General features: G+C 39.7%; 1 long non-coding RNA gene across 1 annotated transcript; it reads left to right on the top strand.

Annotated features, from left to right (window-relative positions):
- The first annotated feature begins 12,724 nt into the window (after nt 1-12,724).
- LOC147566694 (uncharacterized) lies at nt 12,725-15,208 on the top strand. The gene is made up of 3 exons (XR_015237465.1): nt 12,725-12,849; nt 13,493-13,569; nt 14,992-15,208. It is a non-coding gene; the product is annotated as an uncharacterized LOC147566694 (long non-coding RNA).
- Nucleotides 15,209-16,067: the final 859 nt, after the last annotated feature.

Consider the following 16,067-nt stretch of genomic DNA (forward strand, 5'->3'; position numbering starts at 1 on the left):
TCTTTACCGAATCTCCTACAACACTCCGTCCCCACCATCGTACAACTGATCCCCTTCTCCTGAATACCCCATCATACTCCCCTATGACTATTTGCCGACTAACTCATTTACCCCATCCGCTTTTCTTCCGTACCCACCAACCATCAATCACTCCGACCATCAGGTCTTCTAACCTATTACCACTCAAAAGGGATCTTCCCACATCATGCCCATCACCCCACCTGTCAATTCACCTCCTCACCCCACTGATTTTCCTTCCCCTCTGACGATCTCCATCAGTGTGACCCCTTTATCGTTCACCAATATCATGTTTCTCAATCTTTCCACAAAAAAAAAACAAAAATAAGCTTTCCACCAGTTCCAATAACAACACAACCCATTTAATCCAGACTAAGAAAAATAAGGAACACAATCAAAGAAAGTGGTGGTATATGACTTATATGGCGTGATACTAGTGATGCCTAAGTCATCCGCCACTCATCAAACATTATTACTTTGCAGATTGAAGTCCCGAGTTTAACCCCTCAATGGGATCTTTATTATATATATGGTTTGTCGACATTAGCTAGTAGACGTTACTTTTTAAGCTTTGTTTCTACGTTTTTAATTACACTTATTCCTGCTTGTTTAATAGGCGCGATCTTAACGCCATCAAATGTAGTTTTTTTTTTTTGGAAGCCAATTTTTTTACCAGTGTGCGCGGAGGAGAGAGAAGCTCTGACACAGGCAACTTTTCCGACGACCACCGGACACACACCAAACCTAAAGATCGCAGCTAAACCGTTCCACCGCTAACGCCACTACACTGAATCTCTGATTCTGGTATAGCGCCGACCGGTTAACTGAGTGCATCGATAGGACATAGTGTGCTGGGTGCTAATCGGAGAAGAGGTTGTCCCTAGCTAAGGCCCGGCAGCATTTCTTCCCTGGAGATCGCAGGAAACCAGCCCACCGCTACTGCCATTGCACAGAATCTTCGATTCTGGTATAGCGCCGTCTGGTGACCTGAGTTGTATCAAAAGGGAGTACCGTCTAACCGGCCTCAGCCAAAGACAACCATGGTCGGTAAATGTATTAAAATAGAACAGAAACGTTATCTTCTCTCTAGGTCTAGATATGGTAGGTGTGGTGTGTCTGAGCTTGGTTTCTTTAGGGAATGGAGTATTGATCTTCCGTCGTCTGGTATAGTAAGCTTGTCTAACTTCTTATTGGAGTTGGCTAAGGATAGAGATAGTAATATCCTAGACAGGAAGATGTCTAGATTTAGAGATGGCTCCTCCCTCTGGTTATGGGAAAGTATGGTCAATTCCAGGGGTGATTTCATTTGGGCTCACAGGATAGGGGAAGGCAACAATAGTAGGAAGTCGGTCTGCATCCCTATGGGGATTAACGCTAGTGGATGGAGGATTATGGCGGCGGAGTTAAAGGCCTTGGTGGAGGCTACTTTTCAGGCCAAGAAAGCAACTCCGGTCATCATAGGACGGAGGGTGCTCCCATCCATTCCTTACTCTAAGATCCACCTGGGAAATAGGATAATACCCAATAGAGTGGCCACCAGCAACAGTTTTGACGTCCTAGCAGATACCGAGGTGGAAGAGCAACAGGTGACGGCGGCAGTAACCGGCGCGGCTAAGCCTGCTCCAACGGTTGGAAATACGAAAAGACGTCATAAGGAGAGGCCACATGCCTATAAAGCTCAGGTTCAGCAAGGAGGTAAGTACCATAACTCTTCCATCTCCAAACCCTCTTCTCTCTCCTCGAAAGTACCTTCTCTGTCTCCCTCCTCTTCTTCTTACCCTCTAATGGCTTCGTCTGAGATTCACTCGGTGGACTGGTCCAAACTATGGTTGTGTCGGTTGAATGTCATGATAGTAGGTGGAAGGACGTGGAAGTGGTTGTTAGGAACATCATCGGATCATCGGACTTTGTGATACGTCCGTTCACCGAAGAGGATGCTATTATTTGGTCTAAATCCTCCCTTGAGGTCCTGAAGGAGGTCAGGTCGGTGATTCACCCTTTTGCTAGGGGCTCGATATACTTCAGACCATGGACTCCAGACTGTAACTCGGTGGTCATCACCCAACAGTTGGTGGAGGTACGTATGTATGGTATTCCGTTTAACTTGTGGAACGAAAGGGTGTTCTCTGATCTGGTAGCAGATTTAGGGGAAGTTATCGAGATTGAGAGGGATACTCTGTTTCTGAAAAATCTTAAGTTTGCTTCAGTCAATGTGGAAGTTAAAAATGGGGGTAAGTTGGCTGAAAGGAAAGTTCTTCTAGTGGATGGTGTTGGTTATAACATTGATTTTAAAACCATCACTATCTGTGAGAAGCATGAGAGGATTAGGCACCACAAGGATACGGTAACGGTATCGGAAATTCCACCGCCGGCGAGTGATCAACCCTTCCCGGAGAAGAGGACGGAAGAAGACAAAGGAGACAAAGTAGGACGGTCGGTGGTTGGAAATGGCAGAAAGGTGGGCGACGCCACAGTGAATCAGACAGAATCGGTTGCAGAGGAGACAGAAACACCTTTTGTCAGAGATCCCAGGAAAGGAAAAGCACAAGCGGGAACGGTTATCCAACTCGACCCTGACGAGATTTCAAAAAGGTTGACGGGAATGAAGGATATGATTGGAATAGAAATTCGTCAAGAAATGGTCAAAGCTATGACCGACTTGGTGAACAGTGCAAACAAGTGGGCCAAAGGAATTACCTATGTTAAGAAACAGAAAGGAACATCTCACTCGTCTCCTAAGTCTAGAGAAGGCCCTAAGAAGAAAGTGGTGCGGAAATCAGCAGGTATCAAGATAGGAGGTGTGGAAGCGGATCCAAAAGTTGAGGCCCAAGCAGAGGATCCTGCTAAGAAGTTTGTTATCATGAATGAAGATGAGAGGATGGAACACCTCCTTCGTACTGGAGCCAATCTGGGCTTTTCAGGGGGGGAAGAGTTTGAGAGGGTGATCCAAATCCTTAGGGAGGAGAACATTGACATGGGTTTTAAGAACAAAGATACCACTGGAGATGAGGAAGCCATGATAGTAGAACCACTATCAGTCATCGCACCTTCTTCAGGTCAGGAGCTAGAATGCAGAGCGATCGTACCTTATGTTGGTTCTGTGGACCAGAACCCAGAAGAAGGATCCAGCAAAGGCAAAGGCAAGAAGTTGAAGAAAAGAGTTGTGATGAAGAAAGTCGGTCGGGGATCGGCTGGCAGAAAGAGGAAGTCCGAGAGAGTCAAGAAGGAGAGGAAGAGCTCAGGCCAAGGGGATGAGGCTGATCGATGCCCCTGAACATTCTCAGCTGGAATGTTAGGGGCTTGGGTAAGCCAGGAAAGAAGCTAGCAGTACGTAGACTAGTTAGACAGTTTGATGTGTCGTTATTATGTATTCAGGAATCAAAAGTTAGTGATTTTCAGCCTTCTTTATTTCGTAGTTTGTGGGGATCAGATGTCTGTGGGTGGGATGGGATTCCCTCTGAGGGTGCCTCAGGGGGTATTTTGTGTCTTTGGGACTCACTTGCCTTGTCAATGTGTGATGTTTTGAAAGGCAAGTATAGCATCTCTATTTTGTTTAAGAATATGAATGATGATTTTGAATGGGTTTTTACTGGTGTCTACGGACCTTGTGTGAATTCTATGAGGAAAGACTTATGGATCGAACTAGACTTAGTAGCAGCAACCTGGGATAAACCCTGGTGTGTAGGTGGCGATTTCAATGTAATCCGTTTCATCCATGAAAAGAAAGGCAACTCTACAATCACACCTGCTATGAGAGAGTTTGGAGATTGGGTCGTTAGAAATGCTATGCTAGACCTGCCCAAGAAAGGCTTGGAATTCACCTGGACAAATAACCAAGAATCCCCTACCTTGTGTGTGTTGGATAGATTCTTGATTAATGGGACTTGGGAGGATAAGTTCCCTGGGGTTGAACAAATTGTGCTTCCCAGACCAACATCAGACCATACTCCCCTGTTGCTTCGAGCTGAGATCGATCAGTCAAACCCCCCACCTTTCAGGATGGAGGAGGTGTGGATGTTGGATAAAGACTTCAAGGATAACATAGCTAGCTGGTGGCATGAGGGTCCTACTGGAACCTCAGCTGGACACACACTTTGGACTAAATTACAGTTCCTGAAAGATAAACTCAAAGTTTGGTCGAGAGAGAAGTTCAGAAGCTTTTCAAAGGATTTCAATGAGTTGCAGAATGGTATTAAGGACTTAGAGGTGAAAGAGGAAAGCCAAGGCCTATCTCACAGTGAATTCATCTCTAAGAACCTGATGAAGGCCAACCTGGATAAATTACTTAGCCTCGAGGAGATTAGCCTAAGGCAGAAATCCAGGTCACAGTGGTAAAAGGCAGGGGATAGGAACACATCTTACTTCCATAAGATTGTGAAGTGCAGAAAGAGACAGAACAGGATAAGTGTAATTATGAAAGAAGAGACAGCAATATCGGAAGAGGAGGAGATTAGAAGGGAGGCTGTCACATACTTTTGTAACTTGTATGAGGAACCGAGGATGTGGCGTCCAGGCTTAGATAATATGCATCTCCCTTCCTTGTCTGGTGTAGAAGCTGACCTTCTGGAAGCAGATACATCAGAGGAGGAAGTGTTGTGTGCACTCAAGGAGCTAGCTAAGGATAAGGCCCCTGGGCCGGATGGTTTTCCTATATCCTTTTTTGTAAGAACATGGGATACCTTTAAAACCATCATGATGGAAATGATTTGTGAGTTTATGTCTGGAGCTCAATTCCACTGGAGGCTGAATCATACCTTCATTGTACTTATCCCTAAAACCCATCATAGTTCCAGCTTCAAAGAATACAGACCAATCAGTTTGGTGGGAGGAGTCTATAAGATTGTATCTAAAGTCCTGGCCTCAAGGTTGTCTAGAGTTTTGGGCAGCCTAATTTCACCTTTCCAGGGAGCATTTGTTAATGGAAGACAGATCCTGGATGGAGTGTTGATAGCTAATGAGTTGATCGATTCCAGAAGGAAAGCAGGCACTAGTGGGTTAGTAGTGAAGGCTGACTTGGAAAAGGCTTATGATAGAATAAGTTGGGATTTCCTATACAAAACTATGGAAAGAATGGGATTTGGGTACAAGTGGAGAAGCTGGATTTTCTCGTGCATTTCGACTGCAACCTTCTCTGTCCTGATTAATGGTAGGCCTTCGGAGGTCTTTCAAAGCTCTAGAGGAATCAGACAAGGGGACCCCCTGTCCCCCCTCCTATTTCTGCTTGTGGCTGAAGTCCTAAGCCAATGCCTGCAGATAGCTGGGAGAGAAGGGTGGGTTAAAGGTTTTAATGTGCATAATGGTGGGGAAAGGATAAATCATCTGCAATTTGCGGATGATACCCTATTCTTCATAGATGAGGATGGTAGCCAATTAAGATACCTGAGAGATATCCTCATTTGGTATGAAATCTCTTCTGGCCTTAAGGTGAACATGATGAAATCCTATATTTATAGTGCTACCAAAGTGGGCGACCAGAATATGAATCATGAAATGATTAAGGAGTTTGGATGCCAGGTTGGTCGCCTACCCACATCTTATCTGGGGCTACCCCTGGGAGAGACCTATAAGTCTAAGAAGCTCTGGGATCCTGTTTTAGAAAGGATTAACAAGCGATTAGCTTCATGGAAAGGTCGTACCCTATCTAAAGGGGGTAAAATAACCCTCCTTAAGTCAGTCCTCCAGGCTCTACCAACTTATTACCTATCTCTGTTTTCAATACCAAAAGGGGTTCTTAAATGCATTGAGCAGAAGATGTGTTCGTTCTTTTGGAGTAACAATATGCACCAGAAAAGTCTCCACTGGATGAAGTGGAAGCAACTATCTACCAGCAGAGCTAAGGGAGGTATGGGGGTAAAAAACTTAGAAATTATGAATCAAGCCCTCCTTACCAAATGGCTGTGGAGAATGGATCATGAAACTGATCAATTGTGGCAAAAGATTATAAGATGCAAATATGGTAAGAGCCATAAGGAATGGTTAGATAAATGTAAAAGAACTTCCTATGGATGTGGGGTCTGGAAAGGCATTCTATCTAATGTAGGAGTGTACCATAGTCTCACTAAGTGGAGGTTAGGTGATGGGACAAAAATTGAGTTCTGGTCGGACTTATGGTTGGGGACTGAAACACTGCAGTCTACTTTCCCTAGTATCTATAGACTGGCTATGAGACCGAAGGCAACTGTTGCAGAGATGTTCAACAGTATCATTAGAGAGTGGGATATAACAGTTAGAAGAAACCTGAATGATTGGGAACTCCAAGAGTATGTTCATCTTCTGCAAATTCTTCATGAAGTCAGTTGGGGCGAAGGTGCGGATACAAGAATATGGCGTATTGAGGAGAAAGAGCCACTATCTGTGTCGAATTACTATAAGAGATTGGATACAGACGACAGTTTGCTTGAGCAATGTGTCTCTAGCTATGTGTGGCTCAAAGCTCTGCCCCCCAGGGTGGGTTTCTTCATGTGGGCAGTCCTAATGCGCAAAATTCCCACGGTGGATGCACTGAGGAGAAGAGGTTTCCAGATACCTAACAGATGCATACTATGTAAGGTAGAGAAAGAATCGATGGAACACTTGTTCCTGCACTGTAAGGTGGCCTCAAACCTGTGGAGCTTCTTTACCCAGTCCATGGGTGGTCAAGGGTGTACCCCTAACACTATCAATCATATGGTCACTCAATGGGATGGACTGTTGATGAGACATGAAACAGTCTCATTTGAATCTCTTAACTCGGGTTAGTTAGTCCAGTTCGAGCAGTTACTTGGATGATTTCTTTGATTTTCTTTCTCAGGTCTCGGTTACGAAGTTCGATGCGAAAACATGTGATAAAGACATACTTGAGGGGCATTTTGGTCATTTTAATGACAAGGGTATTCTGGTCAATATTAGTGCTCATGTGAAAGTAGAGTCCAATACGAATCTATCGGCGAAAGCGGAAGTGGAATCGGAGTCCGGACCAGAAAGTTTGACCAGGTCAAAGTTGGGATCAGAAATTAAGTGACCAAGTTGTCCAGAAACACGTGGCATGCGTTTTATGGGATGAGGGCTTCTTTCTGTCACATTCAGTTGTATTTCGGGATCTTCCGCAGCACATTATTCCTTGCACCCGCGCTAATAGCTACCATAGTCCTCTAGTATATCCAATTGGATCCAACGGTCGGTCTTGTTTCCTAGCACGTGGCTTCACCAGAGGGTAAGTTACTATGTGTTGAACTGTCTCGCGAAGCACCATATCGAAGCTTCTACATGCCACGCAACAGCAAAGGTACGGGTGTCACGTGTTTAGATTGGGTGTTACCCAAATTAGTGGGAAATCCCATTAATTTCTCTTTTTATCTCGTCTCTACCATTTCTTTCTCTTTAAACAGAAACCGAGAGAAGGAAAGAGAGATCGTGAGTTTAAGGAAAGAAAGAGAAATGGAAAGAGAGATTTGTGAGATTCCAGAGTAGGTTTTTGAAAGGAAGAAAATTTCTCTATTCAGAGTAGGTTTTTGAAATAGAAATCTAGAGAGAGAAACAGATGGGAAGTTCCTTTATCTATTTCTCTCTTGAAACAGATTAGGGTATACCTTAAGATTTGAGAGGAGATCGATTGGGACAGCAATCTCTCTCTGATGTATTCTCTCTCTCTCTATATAGAAATTGCTACAGAAATCAAGCAGGGTGAGAAGAATATTTTTGAGATGGAAACAGAGATTATGAAAACAGAGATAAAAGGGTAAGATATCTTCTCTATCTACAGCCAGAAATAAAGCTAGAACCGAAAATGATAGAAGACAGGAGAGAGAGAAGATATTATTCTAAAGTTTAAGAGAAACAGAGAAGGAAAGAGATTTTTAGAGAGAGAGAAGGTTCGGCTGCAGCTGGGCTTTTGGTTTGGTATAAAACAGAGAGTCGTGATCATCATCATCTTATCTTCTCTTTGGGAGGATCTTCACCTGGAGCTAAAAAAACAGAGAGAGAAGTTTAGTTCTTCTTCTCTCTTCTCAGGGCTTAAAAGTTTGATTTTCAGAGAGAGAAGAGGGAGGAGGAGAGGGTTGGCAAAGTCCCAGAATATACAAACAGAAAGGATAAATCACCATCATTGATCATCTTCTCTTCCTGTGTTCTTTTCTTTTTGTGAGAGAAAGTGAGAAACAGAGTGGAGAGTGAGAGAAAGAGCATAGAATCTTTGTAGAGAGAGAGAGATAGATTCAGAGAGGACAGAGCTATTCATCTTCACTTATCATCCTTGTTATCATCCTTGTTTTGGAGTTTCAGTTTATAGAAATAATACAAGAAAAACAGAGGAGTACTTTTGGTGAAATCTCTCTCAACTCTTTAGTTTGATTATTGTAACAAATTGATCCAAACTATGATGATATTTTTCCTCTGTTTCATTAATAGCTAATTTTCCATATCTAGGAGTTTTTGATGAAATTCTGATTTTGCATGAAACTGACTTATGATTTTAGTAATTTGATAAGCAACTCATATATATAAATATATTGATTTTTCGATAAACAGATGCAATTTCTTCGTCGATTGTAATTCTGAGTTGATTCGCCATATTTAGAGTAACATCTTTAATGACTAATGCTTCTCAGTTGATAGCCGAATGTTATGTCTAATTCTTTCATTGCTTATGCTTCACACATCTTGATTCATCATGTTTAGGTTAGATTCTTTAATGATGAATACTTGATAGTTGATAGGTAATAGTTAGAGTCGTTAAAAATTGATTATATTGAGTCATAAGAGATATGAGATTTACATTTATGCTTGATTAGAATAGACTCGAAACCCTCGACTTCTCCCCCCATTGATCCGTTTACCGGTATTATTTGTCTTCGTTATTTTATTTTAATATTTTATCACGAAAACCAATTTTGAAAAGAAAAATCGTAATACTTCCAAGTCTTAGAATAGGTTTCACTTAGTCTCTGAGGAACGAACCGGTCTTACCGGAAATTATTACAACTTGACACCCGTGCACTTGCGGGTGTAGACCTATTTAGGGTAACCTTTTAGGCCCATCAACTGTATAAGAAAAAACATAGGAGGGAAGTGTGGCAAATAGTCCCTGCAGCGATCATATGGAGCATATGGAGCGACAGGAATAACAAAATTTTCAAAGAGAAAAACCTCAACTCTTCAGTTGACATTGAAGATGTGAAGGGCACTATCTTTGCTTGGATTAGGAGAATAGACAAATATAAGAATGTATCTTATCTTGAAGTAGTATTAAACTGGGATACTTGGATGATGTGAGACATCAACCTTGAATCCCCACCTATTGTACATAGTTTTTTCTCCTTATATATTCAATCTAATTTTCAAAAAAAAATATACATTTTTTTATTTTCCAGAAATTTCATTAATGAAAATGCGCTTATTGACTTCGGGTTCTGCTTATACTTGGTCAAATGAACAATCCTGCAGAATAATTATTCGAGAAAGGTTAAACAGAGTGTTTTGTGACACTGAGTTGTGTAGGTTATTCCCTCACTCGAGGGTATACCATCTCTCTCGTTCTAACAGTGGTCACACTCCTATCGACCTAACCACTGAAAGGTCGGTGCCAAAACCTTATAAATCCTTTTGCTAAAGTACAACATATATGCACGAAGTTCCATTGACCTTCGTGCAAACCAACAAAGTACAAGAATTGGGAAGTCATCACCTTATTTGGAGTAAATCTGATATAGGAAAGTTCAGGAGAATAAAACAAAATTTATTAAAAATATTGCTATAGATACATGGTATGTCTCTGACTACATCGTCACTCACGATAAACTAGATCTTCAACAACAATTCAATTGTTAGAAGCGATATATGAACCAACAATATTAGGAACAACGATCCAAACACAGTTGGACTCACAATGTAGACAGAAATACCAAGGCTTTTCACCGTTCGGTTAGCAATAGACGTCGAAAAAACAAAATTCTTCACCTCAGGATTTCTCAAAATCGATGGTAGAACAACCAAACCTTAGTATGATTTTTATTAACCGAACAATTTTCATATATTTTTATAGCAGAATGAAAGATTTAGGTTTTAGTTGAGGAAAATAATATACCTCCATGTTAATTTATGATAGAGGAGAAATGTAATGGATGGAAATAAATAAAGTAAACATAGAAACATCCATAATTCTAGTTTATCTGTGTCTTGGAAATATATGAGAAGCTTTCTCTTGATTTGTATCTTGGGCAGGAATCTTTGATTGAAGTCTCACTTTTACCCTTATTACCCTCCTGCAAATTGAACGAGGATCAGACCGAAAGTTATATTTGGAAATAACTTGATAAGAAGATCCTTTGACATATTCTTCATTAAGACAATCATGGAATTGGTTGATGAACAAACATTTTTGTATTACGACAGTACTAACGAACAAACATGACATAATAACAACGAGAAAGGTTGCACTTAATGAGCATAATCACTCTGGGTTTAGAGGCGATCATGGTAACAACACGAGATGTCTGCCTTGTGAAGACAAACCTAGCAAAAACACCAATGGGGAGGCATCTACTTTGCGCTCCAACCTACGACAACAATGGCGACCGATAATATTGATCAGCGAAAACAATCCTTTATGGATATCGATCGTGCACCAAAATTGAATAACTTTTAACTTACTTGAACATCAATTTAAATGTCTAAACATCCATGAATCCCCTTCCCGTTATAAATAATCCATCCATCATTTTTTATATACTCCAAGACAGTATAGAATTGCCATTGTGGAAGCAACTTATTTCTTGATAACAAAAACCTTTAAAATCCACAACCGAATATTATAATATTGGTAACTAAAATCTACACCATTCAAAATTATTCAAAACTATTCAAAACTTTGACGGTAAACCTTGACTAAATTTATTGAGAAGTATGAACTAAGCTAATTAAAAAAATTAGAGATGAAAACAAAGGAGAAAAAAATTAACTATGATTCCGGTGGACGGTAGTCCTGAAAGCGGCTACCGTCATCGGTTAAGCGGAAGCAAAATGGGACTGAAACTATAATCTTTAGAGTTTTATAGCTATGAAAGCATGAAAGATTTAGGTTTTGGTTGAGAAAAACCATATACCTCCACATTTATTTATAATATAAGACAATTCTGAAAGATGGAAACAATTAAACTAAATATAGAAACATCCTTAATTCTAGTTTATCTGTATCTATATGAGAAAAATTATCTTGATTTCTATATTGGGTAGGAATCTTTGATTGAAGTCTCACTTTTGCCTTTATTACAGACTATACTCGTTCCTCCCCACCTTTATATCTGAAAGCCTACTTCACCAAATTCTTATCAGAAGTGACTCAATCATTAACTCATCCTCCCTCTGAAAATAAGATTCACGAGGTCATTACAAAGATGAGATCTCTTAAATCACTATGACTAGATTGCTACCCCTCTCCACATTAAAAGTAGGGGTGAGCAACGGTAGGTCGAACCGACCAGCATGAACTCGGCCGAACCAGACCGAATGGATTTTAGGCCGGACCGAATAGTATTCGGCTCGGCTGAAAAACCGATTAAGCTATCAAAGTTTGGTTTGGCTTCGACTTGGGATTTTGGAAACCGCCAAAACCGAACCGACCGAACTACATATATTTATTATACATATATATATATAAATATTGCACAAAATAATACTATATATAAGTACTTAAAAGTTGAAACTAAATAGTAATTAGGGATTGGAAATTAAGAAACGAATATTCTTGGATTGAAACCTTTAATTGAATAAAGAGTTCATTTGTATTATAAGTTTCTATTTGTTTTGTCCTTAAGTGAAAAGGTTAAAATCTAACCTAATTTAATATAGTTTTCGACTATTCTTCTTGCCGCCCCCTGTGAGGTGTGAAGTCTTAACATCAAAGCTCCCAATCACCCATCAAACTAATACACCACTATTCCGTGAATCATACAAAGAGGGTAAGAAGATTTTTTTCATGGTTCTTCTTTTATGTACAGTTTTGTAGTTTTCATTTATTTATAGTTTTGTTCTTAATAGTTAGTAATAATATAAGAAAGACAAACAGTGACAAACTACTATTAGTTCTACACTTTTATGTACTTTTTTTTGTTTGTTGAACTTTCCTTTCATTAATCAGAATAAAACGTAGTTACAATATTTATCAACTAAAATATGTAGCGCCCTGACTTTCGAGTCGGAGAATCGGACGAGTTGGAAAGTTGGGCAGAACTAGTCGTTTATTTTGATGTTTGGCTTTGAATGGTTATTTGGTTGAGATTGACCATTCGTCGGAGAGAGATCGAGAAATCAAGAATTTTGATTGGTCAAACGAAAAGATCGGACATGGTTTAGCTATTGTTTCGTGTTCGATAATTTTCTTCTGTATCGAAATTTAGCGGTACCATATAGTTTCTTCATAGTTGCTTGTGGGATGAAAAAGAAAGAAAAAGACTAAATTAGGGGTTGAATTAGTAAGATATAAATGTAGTGGGTTTATTTATGATGGATATATAAACTAGGGGTTGGAATGCAATTATTTACATGGGCACTTTAGATTTTTTTTTGTTGAACAATGGGCACTTTAGATGATGACAGATAGCATTGTTATGGTTTTTAAAAGAAAACCAACCCCACCTGTACTCTTTTGGCACCTCCACACTTATCCACCCAACACGTCACTAACCCAAACAGCCACCTCCTTTTTATTACAATTTTCATTTTCCAAACCATTATCATTTTTCAAACCAACAGAACAACCGAGTGAATGACTGGGTTTTTGTCCGTGAGTTGGTGGTTTGATTTCAGTCGTCGATTTCTTTGCGCTCGGTTGTCGGAATTCGATGAAATTTGTTCCAGGTAATTCCATTCGACTTGTTCTACATATTTATCCGTTTATAATTTTCAATTTCGTCCGTATTTAGTGGTTATTTGATGGTTATTCGATAACTATATAGTTGTACTAATTTCATTTGAGATCAAAATTTGGAGCTGTTTAGACGATTATTATTCAATTTCTTGGAATGATTTACGTTCAGGATGATGTTTAGGATATTATAGACTATTTTGAGGTGTTCATATATAGACGGGTTGCTGCCGAATTATTTTACGGCTCAAATTTGATATTTGGATCAGTTTTTATAATGAATTGGAATAGGGATGGTTACCCGAACTTTGCCGTTAACATAAATGGATAGGTTGAGTTATGGATTTGTAACAATAGGTTCATTTTATGATTTGATAGTTCAAGATTCATAGAATTTGGTTCGTTATATAATTTGTCAGCTTATGGGGTATCGGAAATGTAAAATAGAGTTTGTGGGAAGTTGGTTGGTTAATTTGTTTGTATTTCAGTTATTCGATGGGACGTCTCAGTGATCTCTTTAGTGCCGATAGGACATTTCTAGTATAGTTTCATTCATTTTATGCATTCTTGCTCTGCAAGAGGACTCTTGACAGTTATGTAACTGTTAAATGACCGTTTTGCCCTTTCATATTTCAGTAGGACTAATGAACTGCAATAGGGAGCTCGAGGAGAAGTGAAGCTTAGGCAGGAGCACCATTGGAAGCGAAGAAGAGGTAGGATCCTACGAATCTTACTTGGAGCACGGGTATTCCCCGTTTCACTATTATATATATATAGTTGTTTTTCTTCTTTTTATAGTTCTCTAGTTCAATTTATGATATGATATGGTATGATATGTATGTATGTGGTTTACTCTATGTTATGGATGTTTCTCTTTTCAAAACAAATTGGTTTTTCTGAAAAATAATCACATGGAGGCGGAATCGCTTGATCTGTGTGATCGTTTTGTGTGAATTGTAAACACGTGGTGGCAGAATCGCTTGAGCTGCGTGTATAACATGGAGGCAGAATCGCTTGATCTGTGTTACGTGTATTGGTTGTTTTACCACGGGCATTGGTTGGTCCCCTTGTTTATTTTATGTTATGGATTAGCCATGAATTATGTCAAGGGTTACACTCGGTGCGTGGCCACCCGTTTGGTAACGACCATTCTAGTTTACCCGGAATGAGGTCCGGAGAGGATGGGAGTTGGGGTATTCCGACCCTTGGAGTGATTAGGGGACTGACCCAATGCCATGCTTGTTTATTTATTCTGTTAAACCACTGGTGTGTGTGGTTTGAATTCTGTTATGAATGATACTTACAATGTTTTCACCGAAATGAAAGAGGGTGTTTACCCGAGTTTTCTTAATAAGAAAATACTAATTCCCTGAAAGTGGACACTTGTAAAAGCTTGGCTTTAAACAGGGTTTACCCTACCTTGAGACATGAGAACGCTCTTCTCCTTTGGGTTGATGGGACCTTTAGGAGGGCTCTGTTCTTGTAGCTTTGGGAGCCTATCAGATCATTTAATACTATTATAGGTTCATGCATATGTTTGGGTATTCTTCGAATGGTCAATGAGTTACCTTGCGAGGAAGCGTCATATCTGGCCGGAGATAGGACGCGCCTCAAGATGAGATAATTGTATCGCCGTGGGTATATGACTCTGCTACACGACGATGCTCTTATAGTCGTCTGGGTAAGTCATGACATATTTTAAGCGTATCACTGTTTGGGTGAGATTTACTATTCGATGCGTATTGAGATCACAAGCCAGCCCGATGGGCGATGATGACGAAGGGAGAGTTACGGAAGCTCTTACCGGGGTATTACGTGGATCCATGTGTACACTGCAGTAGTCAAACGTTCGATAAGGCGCCGCCTGCCTACGCACTAACAAAGGCCGAACGGTTCTTCCTAGCCGAATAGTAGGTGACCCCGACTGAGGGCGTATTCAGTCGTGATCTTGGTAAGCTAAAAGAATTATCTTGTTATATTGCTTTTCTTCGTGTGCATATTGATATCTCTGTATATATGTAACACTTATAACTATTGATATATTAAAATGTTGATTTGTGTGGTGCGGGTAGGATGTCTAGGTATCCTACTGAGCTGACCTTCGGGTTATCTCATTCCTATTTATTGTTGTTCAGTTGCAGGTATTGGTGACCCGGAGTGACATAGTTTACTTCGACGGCTCACATTATGTAAGATTATAATTTCTATTATATTTTCAACATAATCACAACGTTAATATTATATATGTATCATCTAGAATATTTAGGATCGTTCTCTCACTCGTTTGCGATTGTACACATGTAAATAGTATGCACATTATCACTTTTTATTTGAGGCTATTGTTATTTAGAAGTTTGTGAGATATGTATGAATGTTTGACAGGTTTTTCCAAGTTTGATATGGTCAATTTATAGAGGAGACTCTGTCCAAATTCAGTCTCTTCTGTGAACTATTCATAAACATGAATTCAAGTTGTTTTCTCTTTATGAAAACTATTTTGGGTTACATATTTTCCGAGCATATTTTCAAAAGGTTTAAACTATATTTGATTTTCCGCTGTGTTTGTTCTTGATTTGTAACCCGTGATGAGAGTTTTGGCTTGGGTTTATATTTGAAACTGGTTTGAGTTAGTATTAGACCGAGTTTCTTTTATAAACTGCCGGACAAACCGTGATTCGGAACACGGGGCGCCACAAAATACAAGGAATATTATTCCACTTTTTGCTTTTATTCTTCTTTCTTGCCCATTTTGCTAGCTTGTCTGCTTGAGAGTTGAGTTCTCTTCTAGTGTATTTGAATTGAACTATATCGAATTCTCTTCTGATTTCTCAAATTCTTCTGACATGGATCAAAGATTTCCATTGCACTGAATGTCTCTTATTATGGATGTGCTTGATGAGATTCATGTTGTCGTTTTCTATAATTATTGTCTTGTGATTCTGTTCTTTCGCCCATTCAAGGCCATATAAGATGGCTATAGCTTCACTTTCTTCACTATTTCTCGCTCTCGAGGATTTCACTTGAGCTTCTATAAATTTTGAATCGACATTATGTGCAATTAAACTAATTCCAGTATACTTGTTTTTTGATTTGAGTAACTCTTTTTATACTTGACTGATTAATCAAACAAGATAGATAAACACTTAAACACAATATTGAAAAGTTGTATTGGCTTAGGATTAATGGCCATGATTGATATAGATTTCCTAAT

Source organism: Eschscholzia californica, unplaced genomic scaffold, assembly GCF_041429995.1.
Source record: "Eschscholzia californica isolate CP2 unplaced genomic scaffold, dmEscCali1.0.p SCAF_1, whole genome shotgun sequence".
In the NCBI taxonomy this organism is placed as follows: Eukaryota; Viridiplantae; Streptophyta; class Magnoliopsida; order Ranunculales; family Papaveraceae; genus Eschscholzia; species Eschscholzia californica.